Source organism: Nuphar pumila, chromosome 5 (assembly GCF_984573655.1).
Source record: "Nuphar pumila chromosome 5, dmNupPumi1.hap1.1, whole genome shotgun sequence".
Taxonomy (NCBI): domain Eukaryota; kingdom Viridiplantae; phylum Streptophyta; class Magnoliopsida; order Nymphaeales; family Nymphaeaceae; genus Nuphar; species Nuphar pumila.
Genome location: NC_143253.1, coordinates 15,133,474 through 15,151,378, shown reverse-complemented (window position 1 = coordinate 15,151,378; position 17,905 = coordinate 15,133,474). Strand labels below are relative to the sequence as shown.

Sequence of the window (17,905 nt, the reverse complement as noted above, 5' to 3'; positions counted from 1 at the left end):
CCTCAACTAATGGCGGAGTTACATATTCTACCTAATATTTTGATGTTTTTTATAATCTCTGGTTATACTAACAATGCATTTTTATGAAATAATATTTCTAACACCGCCAATAATCAAAATTGAAATAAATATTTTTTAACAGTACTAAGTTACTAACAAGAACGCCTGAAGGAACAGCATTGTCATAAGTATGCAATGTAAGACATAATACTCCAGTTATCCGGATTTGGACGCACACATAAACACTGAGAATGACATCAATGATGAGACACCGACAAAAAGTCTAATAGTCTCCCGCTTTAGGCCAGGGCCTGAGACCAATGTTGTCATGCAGTCAGAATCGGCAAATTCAAAACGACCACGTTATAATATTTTTTTTACATTACGATTGTAAATTCACAAAAGCACCAAGTAATGTTATTATCAATAAGACATAGTACTCAAGAACAATGACCCCCTTGAGTAAGCACGCATCATACAGAAATGAATATATTCATATTTTTCAAATTAAAACACAACACAATGAATATATTCATACTTTTTAAAATTAAAGCACGCAACTTACACAATGAATATATTCATATTTTTTAAATTAGTCATCTACCAGAGTTAGGCTTTACTAGGCACCAAAGTTCCAAAACTAATAAATACCACAAACAAGACATTACCACAAATGAGAATGCAGCAATGCGGCTAAAGCATATCAATAGCTGCTTCCCCAATAAACAGAATTCTTATTCCAGAAAAAGCTAGAAAAACAAAAAGGAACATACAATAAATACCTAAGCAAATAACCATGACCGCTTACAACTATTTGGTGTTTTTAGCTCCCAGTTACATTGGCATGAATTTTTTTCTCTGAATAATGTTAACCCATAAGATTATCATGAAACTTACTCATCCCGTGCTTGGACGAACAGCGAGCTACTCAAAATATAACCAACCGAACCAAGGGCATACCGAATTAACTGACACATTTGTTTCAGCACACAGTATAATCATATGAAACAGAAGACGTTGAAATCTAGACAGTTATTGACCTCTTGCTAGAAACGCCATGCCTTCCATTATTGCTTCCACTATTTATGAGGTCACAAAAAATAGACCACATACAATTTTCCCCCAGTTCCTTTATCTACCATTATAATCTCATACTTCAGATTTTTTTATTAGCAATACTTCAGATTTTTTTATTAGCAATACTTCAGATTCTTCACCTTTATGCACAACACAATATTAATTAGTATGATCACGTCATATGCGTCAAACAGCTAACACAAATGAACTTTCATAAGCTGGTGGAAATCTTGGTAGTTCTTGACATAGTATGTGAGACTCGATAGCTCGAGTATTGATACTCTGCATTGATATTCTACTGGGTATCTCCTACCCTGCCATTTAGACACGGGAAGTACCTTCTAACGAGATTTGCAGAAAAACTGTTTCCATGATTATCACCTACCATTTTATGGATATATTATGCTACTAAATCAAACAGAAATACCTTATGAGATTTGCAGACCGTTTTTACTAGGCAACAGATTTCATATCTATCCTACCATCTAAATTGATAGTTTTCTATGGAATCAGCGTTTCATTATGCATTACAAGCTAATTAAAACTGAAATAAGCAATCTAACCCAAACAAAATTAGCAACCATTTAGAGTAAATTAAACACTTTAACCCAAACAAAAATGACCACCCATCACACAACTATTTGGACTAAAAATTGCTCACTGAGAATCTCCTACTGTCTTTAATGACATTCTGCTATTTAATACGAGAAAAGCACCTTCTAAGATTAAACTCCTTTTTATTAGATATTTATTGGAATGTATAGATTGTTTTTTAAGGAATATTGGAATATAGATTATCACCAACCAATGCAAGTCATTTATTAGGTACCAGACTTCATATCAATATCAATATTATTCAATACCAAAGGGGGCTCAGCTTGTCTGGCAGGAGCAGTTAGTGAATGTCACCTAGTGTTGGGATGTTTCAAGTTTGAATCACAATGGTACGGTTGTATAACCAGTAGGGGTCTGCCTAACCCCAGCTTTCTCTGTCAAAAAAGGCTATTAAATAAATGTAAATTTATCTAGCATTAATGACATGCAGATTATTACCAACACAAAGCAAATTTATTTAATAATACAAGCCGCTTTATTCGGTGGCCAACCTCGTCACATGTCTGCCTAACCCCAGCTTTCTCTGTAAAAAAAACTATTAAATAAATGTAAATTTATCTAGCATTAATGACATGCAGATTATTACCAACACAAAGCAAATTTATTTAATAATACAAGCCGCTTTATTCGGTGGCCAACCTCCTAACCCCAGCTTTCTCCGTCAAAAAACAAAACTATTAAATAAATGTAAATTTATCTAGCATTAATTACATGCAGATTATTACCAACACAAAGCAAATTTATTTAATAACACAACCCACTTTATTACATGTTTATTACCAACCAATCCGGTTTCATCTTTTTCAATTCAGATTCTTATTTTTACCAAATGCAAACGGTGGTTTCCTTAAAAGCTACAATTCTCCTCAAAGTCATGACGTGTGGAAGAACTCCAAGACCAACCACTACAATCCCATTTTACTAGGTAGCAGGCCTCAAATCAATAACAATATTACTCAATAAAAAAGGGTGCAGTTTTATTACCAACCAATCCAAATTTTTCTTGTGTTCGATGAATTTACTTGACTTGCGTGAGGTCTAAATTGTTGTCAGTCTACATGACTTCTATTTTCAACAACTTGCTTATAAACTTCACTGTGCAGTATAACAGCTCATAGCATCAGATCAGTAACTTGCAATATAAGCTTTCACTAGGTAGTATTAACAGCGCATAGCATCAGATCATCAGTCAAAATTGAGTTAAACAATGGCGATAGATTTAATTTTGTTAAAAATTTAACAGCAACACTTGATGATTCATTATATATTTGTCATACCATCTGATCGTCAGTCAAAACTGAGTTGAACGTTTATGATAGATTTGTTAAAATTTTAACAGCAGCATTTAACATCACTATAAACTTGCATCAATGCAAGATGCAAAGATTCTAGGTCATTTGGAAGGACAAAGGCATAAACACTTTACGAAGAAATTCTGTAACCTAGATGTATTTGTGACACCTTGAATCAATTTCTCAAATTTAGTTCTTCCACAATCACCAAAGCACTAGAATTGTTTTCCACCTACATTATATATATTCAAGCAACTAACTTCGCTCAATATCATTAATAAACATCCAGTACTATAACATTAGATTGTTTTTGCTTTAACATTACAAATTTTCAGGTGAGAAACAGATCATATGTCTTTTATATTCACTGGACACTCGTAACGAACTTGGCTCATATTATTATTAAGATATATTTCCACTTGCCCATTTCTCTCACACATATACCTTGCAATACTGTCAGGGTTTTCCACATTCTCAACCTATATTCAATTATATTTTTCATTTACATATTAGCTGCTTTAAAAATGTGATTCTTACATGTGGAACGAGTTGCCTGTCAAGATATTTTACTATCCTCAAATCAGGGTTTTTAAAGGCATGAGGAATAAAGAGGAGTTTTTTTTAATATATGAATGAGGCGTAAGCCTCCATATTTTTTAAAGTTTAAGCTTAAAAAGTATTGATAAATGTACAGTTACTAGAATAACCACAACCAATTTTTATTCTTGAGAGGAATAACCAGAATAAATAAAACAAAGAAAATATATTATCAAATTATACAAAACCAAAAATAAAGTTTAAACATAAATACCTTTAACTAATTTCTCATGTCCCTTTTGCTCTTTTTAAGAAACAAATAACTAATAGCTATTTATTTTGACTCTAACACGAACAAAAAAACATGGCAAATGGGTTAATTTGAGAAAAGAAATATATCAAATGATCAAGATGAAAAGTAACTAAACTTAAATAGGCATCTATGGCTGTGAGAAATACTTCTTATATTACCTACCACTTTAAAACCTAGAAAAGGTACCTAAGGGCCTAAGGCAAGTACCTACAGTAAAAAGTAAGAGAGGTACTAAAAATACGGCTGGAGCAAGTACACACTTTAAAAAGGTAAATGAGGCCTCATGTAAAACGGAAAGCCTCTTTGCCGAGAAGGCGTAAGCCTATGTTGATCAATGGGACGTTACAAGGCTAAAGCAAGTACTACGCCCTGAGGCTTAATGTTCAAAGGTGCGTTACAGGTGTACACCTTTAACGCCCCTTAAAACGCCTACAAAAAAAACTGCCCATGATATGAATGCTATAATCGTCACATCCTTCAAAATCACATTTCACACGCTATAAGCTTTCCATCCATCAAAATCACATTTCACATTATTTACATAATCCATAAAATGAAACTTTATTATTTTTCATAGAATGTAACAATAATATTGCATAGCATGACCACGACATTTTTGAAGTCACATTAACTGTTTTTTCCTCTACGATAATATATAAGAATGTTGGATTTTCCTCTAAGACATAAGAAGCCTGTCTGAATCAATATGTATCATACCGCATCTTATGATACAGTATCATTACTTTTGGGTTTTGTATATGTATATTTGAATATAATATGAACACCATAGTCCTAAACGGGGTTTTGTATATGTATATTTGAATATAATATGAACACCATAGTCCTAAACGGGTTCCAAATATGAAGTGTTATCTATTATGCAATATTTTAATATAACATAACATTTCAAAATCGCAAAGTCGCACATTTATAAAATTTTAGTATGCCACAACATGATGCCCAAAGTTACGTGTATTTTTATGTCAAACCATAATCTTTGTATTTTTCTCTGTGCTTTGATATACAAAAAACTTTTCCAGAAACAAAGGACCATACAACGCATCAACAAAAGACTTTTTCCAGATAGATGAATAACTGCAGCACAACCAGAGCACCAAAGCCCAACACTAAACTAAGTCACTGCTGCTCTCTAACTTCGAACCACAAAGAAGATGAACAAAGGTTTTAAAGTATCAAACCAAAAGGTAAAGGTAGTTCTAACGAGGCCTGCAAAAAAAATTTGCAAGCCATGAGAGTAGGGTGTGAAGAAAGGCACTGGGTATAAGCATTCACGGTAAATGTAGTGGGTATAATATAAGTGTGTGACTGTTTGGAACTCACTTTCTCTACAGTTCCAAGAGGTCAAAATATTAAACAGTTTTCTTCAATTGTACAGTTCCAAAAGGTTAAAAAAAAAAAGGTGGAAAAACAGTACCTCAACAAGCTATTTCCATATTCTGCAGCACCAAAAGCTCAAAATAAATTTATGTATCATTCATATATCAATAAACATCTAGCAAGAATCATCCAATTTAGATTCACATTTACTTCAAACATCTAGTACGAATCATCCAATTAGCATTTATATCATCAAACGCCCACAAACATGATTTAGCATGTGTATCATATCATATGTATCAAAATTATTGCTGCTAATAGTCCATCCCACAATCTCATAACATCTTTTGCTCATTCCAGCAAATAGGCACCTAGACTATTCATTCTTTAAGTGCGACAATGAACTGAAGATATCAAAAATCCCAAAAAATTAAACCAAAAGAACGGACACACTCTAAAGATGTCTTCCAGACACACCCAGATCCCCACTAAATCAAACCATAAAAAAGGGGAATAAATAGCACAACCAGATCCTCAATAAACCAAGCCATAAGAACAGACACTCCAAAGATACTTCTGGACACAGACAACACATCCAGATCCTCAATAAACCAAGCCATAAGAACAGAGACACTCCAAACATACCCAGACCTCAATACACACAAGAGAAAAAGAAACCACAGTATCATAGTGCCGCGCTATCAGCATGCAGTCAAACATTTTCCTATTGATACAAACACCAAAATCCAAGTGCCACGCTACCAGCAAGCAGTTAAAACTCTTATCATGGATTCACCTTAATTTTAGGGGGTTATACGTCTCTTGATGGGTGATATAAATAGGTCCATTGATTTTCTTGTGGTTTACCTTATTGCTTCTTATGGCAGGCCAACTTGGATGTTGATGGTTGTGTCAATAGGAAAATGTTTTAACTGCATACTGGGCAATATTCTATGCATGGCACAATGATACTGTGGTTTATGATCGTCCGTTTAACATTTATTCTTTTTTTTCAGTTCCGCTTTTTTAATCTTTTTGTTTTTTTGTGTGGATTCATCTTTATTTTAGGGGTTATATGTCTCTTTATGGAAGATCCAATAGGTCCATTGGTTTTCTTGCAGGAATCAGGATCGACCATACAACTCTATCAACAGTTAACCTACCAAAAGAGGACGTGAAACTCATACAGCAATACAAAAAGAAAATATCGAGAAAAAACAGTGTAAGATGATCATTGAAACCAACACATCAGAACAAGAGCAGCACCACTAATACATTCATCTTCATTTTAGGGGTTATATGTCTCTTTATGGAAGATCCAATAGGTCCATTGGTTTTCTTGCAGGAACCAGTATCGAACATACAACTCTATCAACAACGAACCTACCAAAAGAAGATGTGAAACTCATACAGCAATACAAAAAGAAAATATCGAGAAAAAACATAGTGTAAGATGATCATTGAAACCAACACATCAGAACAAGAGCAGCAGCACTAATACAGCTGAAACCAAAGAAAGGCAAATAGATAATATAGTCTAACAAGCAAATCCAGAAGACACAAAATGCAACAAAAAAGTAAGACCACCAAGTCATCTGGAACTTCATCACAAAAGGACTTCAGCTCGTTGAAGTTTCACATGGAAAAAAGCTACAAAAGAGTGGAACACAGTAAGAAGTCCAAAGGTTGATGACAGAGGTATCCATGGGACCAATGAAGATGCACTGAGCAGATCCAAACTCATGCCGGCTCTTCCATTCCAATCACCTCAATGACAGCATGATGAATGTATAGCATAACATCGAATGAGAATGAGCAACGCAGGTTGCAAGTCTTTCTTTGTTTTCAGTAGATCACATAATCAACCAAGAAGGCCAGCAGAATGATAATGTCACTATATGTCCCATACGAAAGAATCCCAACGAGTTTCAACACATCAAACTGCTATAAGCAATCCAGGAAGGCCAGAAGTGGATTACCACAGAACAGAAGCAATAGATCTCTTCCACAAAGAATCTTTCCCTTGTGATATATCACTAAAAAGTGAGGACATAATCCCAATAAAAGAGACGACAGACAAAACCTGACAATCAACCATGAAGATGATTAACAATTGAAACTGCTTAGATAATGCAGACCAATAAGATTATCACAAAAAGACCAACCACAGAAAGGTCCGAATGTTTAGTAAGAATAGGTGCAGCATCTCTATGCCCAACGAACAGAGGTCACCTAAAAACTTGCAAGTTATGATATAGAACAGGATGCACGTGATTGGAAGAGAGCCGTAACTGGGGTCACTTAAAACCTGTAGGCTATGATCTAGAGCAGGATGCACATGATTAGAAGAGAGTCTAAACTTCCCCAGGATCAACGTAATGAAAATTTTAACAAATCAAAAGACCAAAATCAGTAGCAAGACAAACCCAGCAGCAACTCAACCCAAAGTGCCCCAAAATTAGCTCCTCAAAAATTCGGTCCACAGAAAAGACGCAAAAGTGCCCGATCAAAAAGCAAACAACTTCCGCTCCCTCGAGTCCTACGACAGTCAACACCCACATGAGGCAGGAATGGCAAATGAAGCAAACGAATGACAAGTGAAGCAATAGATAAGACGGGAGCCTAACAAGAAGATGCAGTTACAAAGCAACCATTCAAGAAAAAATCGCAGACACAAGCATCCGTTGTAAGGTCAAAAATCTCCTTATCAGATCCCTAATACACTCACCCATTACTTCTAATCTCCAGATTAGACACAAAACAGGAGAATAGACCAATTATTTAGGCAACATTTACCAGAAAGCCAGCCAACTAAATGACCATGAAGGCCTCTGAACTTCACAGTTGGAAGCTGGGAAAACACTCCTGAACAGCACAGAATGAACTCATGAATCACTAACTCAATAATCAACCGTCATGTGTACACTGCAATAATACAAACCCCAAAGGCCTCCCAGAAGCATGAGGTCTCCACAAACCCCAAAGGCTTTCCAGCAGCATAAACTAATGAGTGGCACATGACCCGCAAAGTAATCAGATGATGTAAAAGCTGAATCCTACTAAATAAACAATGTAGTATAACCGAACCAAATAAGCAACACTTTCACTTGCAAGGACGGCCACTGAGCTCACATATACCAGATCACCAAAGCAACTGCATCAAGACAAACCATCTATCATGGATGCACTAAAGAAACCCCTTAAAGACAGCTACACAGAGAACGCATCACCCAAGCACACAAGCAAACCCACATTGAAGCCTTGAAATAGAGAGACAAAGATGATGAAAATGAAGCAGAAAGATGGCATGAAGTCCGCACAGAGGCAAAAAAAGATGCAGTAATCTGCAGACTAAACAGAGAGAATAATGTTAAAAGGAGAAAACATTTTATAGCAAGAAGACAACAAATTTGACAACCAAATAGTTTGATATCAACGAACAAAAGATTTAAAGAAAGTTACTTTTCCAGTATTGAGGAGAAATGGTAGAAAGAAAATCCTGGACAGAGAGAGATTGTAAACCACAAAAAAACTTCCATGCTCCATCACAGTTTTATTTATACCACTTCTATACCGCAACAATACAAATACCCAAAATGCTCCAGTTCTATTTACCACTTTTATATGACAACAGTAAGTCCATATACAAGTAATAAGTACAAAAAATGCTTTACATAGATATCTCTAAACTCGCAAAGATATATATAATGCCCATCATTAAGATCTACTATACCAATAGCACAGATCCCATCATTTTCTATCCAACACCACAGCCACCAGAATGACCCTTCAAAGTTTTGAAAAAGGGAATAACAAGAAATTGACACAAACACCAAATGCAGCTGATCACACCCTAGCAAAATTAAAATCTTCCAGTTAGCACAAACAGGCATAGAACAACAGGTATCAGGTAATTAAACAGCAGCAGCTTAACAGCAACAAATGGAAAACAAAACTGAACCACAAATTTCTGGACATTAAGACCCACTCAGCTAAAGGAAGGAAATAATAATTTACAGAACAATGTCATTGTATCCAGTGATCAAGGGAAAATCACACTGTTAACAACAGCAACAGAAGAAAAAATGGGAGCAAAAATATAAGATAGTACAAGAGAGGGGAGGATGTCCTAGCCAAGAAACCAAAAGGATGGAAAAGATTATGTATACCACACGCCCACAGACAGCAGGCATCACCGCCACTGACTACCGACCCACCAACAAAAAAGTCCTAGATAGCAAGAACAAAAGATGCCTAAAAAGCAACACATCAAGAGCACCAAAAAAGAAGAACCATACATTGCCAAGGAGAATTCCTTGAAAATGAAAATAAGAAAAATTGTAAACCTGGAACAAAAGAAAGAAGAGGAAAAAGGAAAGTAAACAAAACAATAAAGTCGAAGACCATCTTACAAAAGATTTTTGCAGTTTATGCATGCCCAGCGACATCTCTTTATAAGACCTTTGTTCCTGGACAAAATGGGCAACACATCACACCCAAAATATTCACTGACTGACAATTACATACTCTGGCATTCCTCTATAAGGGTTTAAGAACGATACAACCAATAGAGTTTCCAACCCACCAACCACGAACCAAAAAGTCCTTCCGTAGCAGCCCATCTCTGGCACAAATAGTAACTCCATTATCAACCACAGATCAAAAGGTAATGAAATCAAACACCCTAGTGAACACCAGGTACCTTAGGAAAAAAGAGAACTTGGAAGAATACAAGATAGTCTTCCCACTGAATCTATACACTTGCACTTGCACGGCATTTAAATGGCAAACCACTAAAGGAAAATAAAACTAGACCAGATGGATCAGTTTAGCTCAGACTCTTAGGCCAGTCAAAAACATCTTAAATCCAAGTTTGCATTTATATGGCAAGCCACTAAAGGAAAATAGAACTACACTGGATGGATCAGTCTAGATCAAACTCTCATGCCACTCGAAAACATCTTAAATACAAGTTCTATTCTCTTGGTCAAGTTGTATGCAGCAAAGATGATCGACAAGAAATCCAGAACATGAACACCCACTATGCAAATATCTGAGGAAGGAAAGTAGAAAATAGTGAAATAAGTGTTTTCAAAAGATTGATGACACTTGAGATTTATAGATACAACCCCAAAAATTCTTGTCTCTGTAGGATGGCAGCCATGCAGAGGAAGTACATAAAGTACATATCCTGTGCCCTGCAATAAATCTTGAAAAGGTAAATACCCGGAAAAGACAGCCACCAGAAAAGCCTTCAAAATTTTGCAAAGAAAAGAGGAAAAAAATGTCATCCTCTATCACCAAATTCGATAATCATTTCCTTGGTCAAGAAAACAATAGTTTCAGACCCCTTCAAAATTGCAATCATCAGTCAGCAATGTCGACTAGAGGAAGGCTCCCCTACTATCAATGAATACCAAGAGATCAGACCTAGGCACCACATGAATATCAACAACATTAATAATTCGGTCACAGGAATACAAGCCACGAAGCATCACTCACAACGCAACCAACAATTCGGTCCTAAGAATCCAAACTGCAAGCATATGAACAATGAAAAGGAAAACCACCTGTGAGAAAGAGTGGAAAAGGAACAGAGGCCCAAGTTAATTTTTCCCAGAAAGCTTTTGTAAAAATAAAAGCCAGAGAAAACATTGTATAACCGAGTATAGTGAGATAGAGATCTGCTTCCAACCACCAGCAATGGGCTATCAGCCGTTTGCCTGACCAAACCAACAACTAAATCATTCCCTCACACACACACACACACACAAACCCAAAACAATAACTCTCTGTACCAACCATGATAGATCAAGCATGCACAACACAACACTATGTTCAAAATCCACTAGACAGCTGCAAATGAATGAACAACATTAAACGCCAAAACTTCAAACCCAAAACCAACAGGAAAAATCAACTTCAAAAGAGAAATAAGAACCAAAAACTCATGCAAACATACGGCCCCAAGATATCATTTTGAGCTGTGTATCCAATAACCATATAGGTGAAAAAACACATGAACCATCCTTAAATCCAAGGATCTGAAACAGGAACCACCAAAATTAGGAAGGAAGATAAACCAAAAACAAAAAAACAAAAGGAAAAGCTGCAAGAAGGGAGGTTCAAAAAGACAAGAAAAATAATTTTACCATCCACTTTTGCTTCCACAACCCTAATACCTTGCTGCATAACATCTTATCCAATACACCCCAGACAAAATAGATGAACATCACACTGCATACTTCCACTTCCAACACTTGAGGATTGATACAACCAACCAACATTACAACCTCAAAGCTACAGCAGCCTATCTATGGTGCACCAGTGCCCACTCCAACCACGAACACACTACATGGGAGAGAAAACAACCATACTAGTAAACAACAAATCAGATTCCAAACACGGAAAGATTAGTTTGGAATAGCATAAGATGATAGGTAGTCCTCAAGCACTGGTGCGAACAACAGATCCAAATAAAAAGTCTCTGAAGATGAAGAAAACTATGACAAAAAAGAAGAAGCCTATCACGCCACATGAAAGCATCTTACAGATTCAACTCCAAAATTGTGTTCTACTCCCAAGTTGAAAAGGTGATTTGCAGCAAATCCAGAGCATCAAGGCCCCATGCAGGGAAACATATCCAAGGAAAAATAAAAAGTCAAGGACGATGGAAATATCGATGACAAAGAAAACAGATGTCACTCAAAGATTTACGACTCCAAATTCCATGTTCTTTGGTCAGCTGGTAGTCAACGACGTAAACATCAGAAGTACCTGTTTCTTGAACCCTGAATTAAAATCCTGTATATCAACACGTGAACAAGGTAGAGACACCAGAAAAAGCTTGCAATGTGAAGTGTGTGAGAAGAATTGGTCATATGCCCAACTGAGATTCCAAGTAAGCAGGAGTAAAAAGCGTCTTACAGACACAATGCCAAATTGTGCTTCTTAGCCCCAAGTTATTTGCCCAAAAGGTGACCTGTAATTGATCCACCAAATCAATGCGCTCTTATGCAGGGACAAATCCAAGGAGAAAAAAGAAAGACAATGCAAATTACAAAGTGATGATAAAGAGATCAGATGATCAGGTCACTCGATTTGCAAATAACCCCAAATTCCATATTCTTTGGTCACCTAGTGGACATCAAAAAGTAGACATTTCTTAATCCCTGCAATAAATCCTCAATATCAAAACAGGAACAAAGTAGCCACCAGAAAAACCTTGAAATTTGCAAGTAGAAGATGAGAAGCAAAATGTTATCTTAAAAACTCAAATTCGATGGAACCATTCTTGGGCAGAAGAAGAATCATTGTGTTCAACTGAGATGGCTTAGCAGCATTCAAAAGATCTTACAGAGGTGACCCCAAGTTATTTGCCCAACTGAGATTCCAAGTAAGCAGGAGTAAAAAGTGTCTTACAGACACAATGCCAAATTGTGCTTCTTAGCCCCAAGTTATTTGCCCAAAAGGTGACCTGTAATTGATCCACCAAATCAATGCTCTCTTATGCAAGGGACAAATCCAAGGAGAAAAAAGAAAGACAATGCAAATTACAAAGTGATGATAAAGAGATCAGATGATCAGGTCACTCGATTTGCAAATAACCCCAAATTCCATATTCTTTGGTCACCTAGTGGACATAAAAAAGTAGACATTTCTTAATCCCTGCAATAAATCCTCAATATCAAAACAGGAACAAAGTAGCCACCAGAAAAACCTTGAAATTTGCAAGTAGAAGATGAGAAGCAAAATGTTATCTTAAAAACTCAAATTCGATGGAACCATTCTTGGGCAGAAGAAGAATCATTGTGTTCAACTGAGATGGCTTAGCAGCATTCAAAAGATCTTACAGAGGCGACCCCAAGTATTTTTTAATCCCAAGTTATTTGAAGCAAAGGTGATCTCTCCTGCAGTATATCTGGAACATCAACGCCCTCTTATGCAGGGAAAAATATCCAAGTAGGAAATAGTAGTCCAAAGAGAATGCAAATAAAATAGTTATAATAAAAAAGATCAGGCCAGATATCATGTCACTCAAAGATTTACAAATCAACTCCAAATTCCATGTTCTTGGTCTGTTGGTTCGCCACACAATGTGAACATCAAAAGCACATGCTTCTGGGCCCCTGAATATCAATATCTGAACAAGGAAGCCACCAGAAAAACATTGAAATTTGTAAAAGCAGAAGGAAAATTTTGATCTTCAAAATTCCAAGTTCATTCATGCCCAACTGAGATTGCAACTTAGCAGCATTGACCATCCATGGATACCAAAAGATCAAACTCAATCTTCACCACATGCAACAGCGAAGCATCAGCACTACATCAACAAATAAGTGTTTAATATCAACCTTAAAATAATACCTGCCAGTAAAAGAAAACCCCCATTAAAAACCCGAAACCCTCATAATAGGAGAGAACAGGCACTATCTGGCAGCAAGACCTAGACTTAACAGAAGTTACAGAACTAGAGTCAACACAAAACTCATCCACAACTAAAGGAACGCAAGGACTCTAAAACTCGTCACTTCACATCTCACCACAAACTAACATTACATGACCAACATACAGCTAGATCAAGATACACAGACAGAAGCAAACAGATCCACATTACTGTGCGGGGAAATGGCAAGGGCAACAATAAAAAGACAGACGTCTGACTATACCAATCACAATCACACCCTAAACAAGAAGCCCACTAATAACATCTTACTAAGAGTGATCACAAGGTCAAAGCAAGACATGCAATTAACCTCCCACAAGATTTTGATAATGTTTCTACATATTTTATAGAAATTTCCTCACAAAATCAATGTTGTAAGTATTGTACTGTATCATACAGTATCGTAACTATGGCCTAACTCAATAAGATACATACTCATATTATATTTGCATCATTTGTATCGTACAATACAGCCCAATATTGTACTGTACTGTACTGTATTGTATTGTATTGTATGATGCGGTACGATACGTATCGTAACTATGGCCTAACTTGATACGATACATACTCGTATTATATCTGTATCGTACAATACAGCCCAATATTGTATTGTATCGTAAGATATGTAATGTACAATATGTGTCTAGCACACTTTAAAAAGGGACGAAACTCTACTTTTTATTTTGGGTTTTAAAAACCTCCACATGGCCGATTCTCTCATTTGTGTAGAGGCTTTTAGAGGAAACCCCACACAATTTAAGAGGCATGAGAGTGATTTCAGTGTCTATTCGTGCGCAAGCCAAAATGTTTTTGTGGATTTCTCACATAAGAGTGCATTCCCATCTTTTTTTTGTGGATTCATGTGTGAAGTTGAGAATCACTATACTTTTGGTGAAGGTGATTCAATTGGTTGACAGTAAAGACAAACCAGCTATGGGTTATCTCAATGAGTTAGAGATAATTTGAAAGTATGAGTCTTGTGGCATGTTCTTAATTGCAAGATAATTAATATTTTGCATTGTTCTTGTGAGATATGCATGAAATATTATCTATATTAGTTGATGTTTGATGACGTTGTTTGCAGCTCATAGAGATCTAAATGCCACGTGTGATTTTATGATTGTATTTTCTGCAATTCATCATTGTTTCATGCGTTATGATTTTTTTAGAATTTTTTTACTACACACTAAGGTACGCTACAATATGTATCCAACTTTGGGCCTGACCGATGTAATGATACTCTATTTACAACCTTACACAAAACAACTCCGGTCTAAAGAACCAAACAACAAGAAAAATCAATGAACAGGAAAACAATCGCGAGGAAATAAAGGAATTTAATGTTACGTAAAAAAAACAGGAAAAAATGCAAAACAATAATAAACCAGGCAGTGTGATTAGATCAGCTTCCAACCATGAACGATGGGCTATAGAGTTATTTTCCTGACCAAACAACAAGTGGCGTAGCTAGGATTCATGTGAGGGTGGGGGGGGGGCAAACAGGGGTGTAGCAAAAAAAAAATTGGTGTGATAGTCGGGGGGTTCGGGGGCCACACCCCCGAAAAAAAAAATTTGAGATAAAATAGAAAATGGCTGCAATTATTAATAAAAATCTATTTCATATGGACAAAACAAACTATTTGCTGCAGTCAGGGCTGGGCTAGGACTGGGCTAAAAAAATGGATAAAAATTTATTTCATATGGAATCAGGGCTGGGCTAGGACTGGGCTTTTAAAAAAATATATTTTTTTAACTGTTTCGGGATCCTGCCCCCCCCCCCCCCATCTCCGCCTCTGCAAACAACCAACCAACTGAAGACATGTCGCACAAACAAGTCCAGAATAAAACACTAGACAAATTAAAATCTTAAAACTTGGTGCAACCATGATCCAATGAAAAATCATCATGACACATCAATAATATCCAAAATCCCCAACATGGCTGCAAATGAATGTATGGGACAACAAAATCTACAAAAAAAGAAAATAGATTTAACAAAAATAAGAAAAAACTCATAAAGCAGGCACCGTATATACATCCCAAGTGCAAGGAAAATTCAAGCTGCATCCACTGACTACATGCAACAAAAAACATAACCGTTAACACCCATAAAATCAAAGAACTAAAACAAAAACCACCAAAAACAGGCAGTGAAAAGAGAAAACCAAGAATTGACACAAGGCAGCAGCAGGATTCAGGGAGAAAGAAAGATCTTCACCATTCTTGTTTGGTTCCACTCTTCCAGCAGCTTGCTGCTTAACATCTCGTCTGATATAGAGAAATTAGATAGAACGTCACACTCAAAGTATTCAATAAGGGGAACTAGATTGCTTCGGTTACAAATGCAAATGAATCTCTCAGAACGAAACAACCTACAGACGATTCCACCTACCAACCACGAACCCCAAAAGCCTCATATAGCAGCCTATCTATGACCAACAGCAACTCCAATGGCCATGCATTTGCCATTCAAACAGAAAAAGAAAAAGGTCATAATATGATACCGATGCTTGCACTACCAAGCAGTCACAATAAGATAGTCTAAAATAATTCAATGAAGTAAAGATGGGAAGATAAGATAACGCAAGAGAACGGACTATGCCACCTAAAAGCATCTTACAAACACGATTCCAAGTTGTGTTTCTTGGTCTCAGGTTGCTAGCAGCAAATAATCTCCTGAAGTAAATCCAGAGCATCAACACCCTCTTCTGTAGGGAAAAATATCCAAGGAAAAAATAGTTGCAAAGATGAAGCCAATAAAATAGCAATGATAAGGAGAGCAGATGATCATGTCTACCCCGCAAATACAACTCAAAAAATGTTTTTTGTAGAATGGTTGTCACCCAGCCTAAGCATCAAAAGTACGCATTTCCTGGCCCCTGAAATGAATCCTGAATATCAATACCTGAACAAGGAGCCACCAGAAGAAGAATATCCATAAACACCAAATACTATTGATCAAAATTCCAGGCAGAAGAAGAATAGTTCATGCCCTACGATCAACAGTGTTGACCAAGTTAAGAAGCTTCCCCTTTTCATAATCAATCTATCGATGAATACAAAAAAAATAAATTTGATCTTTGCCACATGCAATAAATAGCATCCGCACTACATCAACAAAACAAGTGCCCAACATCAACCTCACAATAATACCCACCATTGAAAAAAATAATAATAAACCTCCATTACAAAACGGAAAACCCTCTTCATAGAACATAACAGACACTGCCTCAAATCCAAATGTTTTTGCTCCGACCATGGCAACAAGCCCTAGATTCAACAACAGAACCAGAACCAACATGAGATATATACTCGTCCGACTAAAAGAAGGCAAGGCCAGTAAAACTCGTTTTTCCAACCCATAGTAACACCGCACAGGCACAGCTAATCACGAAGTAACAGTCTGCGGTCAGCATACACCTAGACCAAGACAAACGGATATAAATCATCGAAACCCGATAAGCAAACAGCTCTACATCAGGGTGAAGGGAAAGGGCAAGGTCAACAATCATACCAAAAAGATACACCAATTGCCCCCAAACCGACACTAAAATTTTACCTGTTTGCTTATACTATCATATTACCTAAACCAGAAATCTCAACTCAGCAATCGTATGCAGAAGACCGATATACCAGCAGGAGACTCACCAACAGAAGGCTGCCTTTCCACCAGCTGCCTTCTCTACTACGAATCCTTTAAAGCAAGATCATAGAATCCTTTAAAGCAAGACCATAAATACAACACACAAGATTTGCAAATCAACCTCCCGTAACCTCGGAACCCTTGCTTCTATATTCCAGATAATCAACATCAAATTCTCTCCCTACGATCATACTGGCTATAAACCGACAACACCTCAAGATCATCTTATATCAAATAAAATCGAAACTGGTACCACAATTTGCCGCAAAAATAGATCGCAAACAGCAGAGAAGAGGCATCACAATAAAGAACCCAAATCAAACGAATACACGCTTACTGATCGCTATCCGATCTGGCCCTTTGCTTCGCCCTCCTCCTGAATAGAGAAATCAAGAAAAAACAAAGAGTGAAAACCGAACCCTAGATGGTGGAAGAAAGAAGGAGAACCCTAAATCCTGATCAAGAAAACCAGAAGACACCCAAACACGCAAAGTAGAAGACCACACGGTCACAAACACGTCCTATCCCCGCAGGGGAGGACGAGAAGACAAGGTAAATAGACATGGTTGGGGTATTTATAGGTAGAGAGGGCATGAATCTACGGTCCTGGTGAAGCGACTGGCAACGAAACGTACGGCTAGATC

At 36.8% G+C, this 17,905-nt stretch overlaps 1 long non-coding RNA gene across 11 annotated transcripts; it reads right to left on the bottom strand.

Moving 5' to 3' along the window:
- Window positions 1-2,061: 2,061 nt before the first annotated feature.
- Window positions 2,062-17,804, bottom strand: LOC149836901 (uncharacterized). 11 transcript variants are annotated; one of them, XR_016431858.1, is made up of 4 exons: window positions 15,837-17,804; window positions 8,114-13,539; window positions 7,969-8,037; window positions 2,062-7,711 (listed from the first exon to the last, which is right to left on the bottom strand). It is a non-coding gene; the product is annotated as an uncharacterized LOC149836901 (long non-coding RNA). The 11 variants fall into 11 exon arrangements; XR_016431850.1 differs by having other exon boundaries at window positions 2,062-7,255; window positions 7,338-13,539; XR_016431856.1 differs by having other exon boundaries at window positions 2,062-8,037.
- Between the last annotated feature and the right edge of the window lie 101 nt (window positions 17,805-17,905).